This window comes from Nanorana parkeri, unplaced genomic scaffold, assembly GCF_000935625.1.
Source record: "Nanorana parkeri isolate BGI_ZX_2015 unplaced genomic scaffold, ASM93562v1 scaffold3589, whole genome shotgun sequence".
Taxonomy (NCBI): Eukaryota; Metazoa; Chordata; class Amphibia; order Anura; family Dicroglossidae; genus Nanorana; species Nanorana parkeri.
In genome coordinates, this window is record NW_017309857.1 from 14,159 (window position 1) to 15,033 (window position 875).

Sequence of the window (875 nt, forward strand, 5' to 3'; positions counted from 1 at the left end):
CCCCGCGCTATGCAATCTGATTGTACAATCCCCTCTGGATTTACTTAACCCCTTCATGACTGGGCGAGTTTCCAGTTTCTGCTCCTTAATGATGGACACGCGTGTTACATTGTTGCCGTGCGATTTTTCCCCGTCAGTCATATACTTTCTTACTAAATGTCCCCGCACATGTTATATGTTGTATGTTAGAGGACATGTCCCCGCACATGTTATATGTTGTATGTTAGAGGACATGTCCCCGCACATGTTATATGTTGTATGTTAGAGGACATGTCCCCGCACATGTTATATGTTAGAGGACATGTCCCCGCACATGTTGTATGTTAGAGGACATGTCCCCAAGCATGTTATATATTGTATGTTACAGGACATGTCCCCGCACATGTTATATGTTGTATGTTAGAGGACACGTCCCCGCACATGTTATATATTGTATGTTAGAGGACAGATAGGTACACATGTTATATGTTGTATGTTAAAGGACACGTCCCCGCACATGTTAAATGTTAGAGGACATGTCCCCGCACATGTTATATATTGTATGATAGAGGACAGATAGGTACACATGTTATATGTTGTATGTTAGAGGACACGTCCCCTCACATGTTATATGTTGTATGTTAGAGGACACGTCCCCTCACATGTTATATGTTGTATGTTAGAGGACGGATCGGGCGATATCATTATATCCAACATGTGTACCTGACCCCTCACTTAGGTTGAATAAAATAAAAAAAATGAAATAAACCAGAAGAAACACTTTTTTCACAAGTTTTGATGATGATTATTTTTTTATATTGATTATAGTATACGGTATATACTCGAGTAGAAGCCGAGATTTTCAGCACATTTTTTGTGCGGAAAAGTGCCCCCCC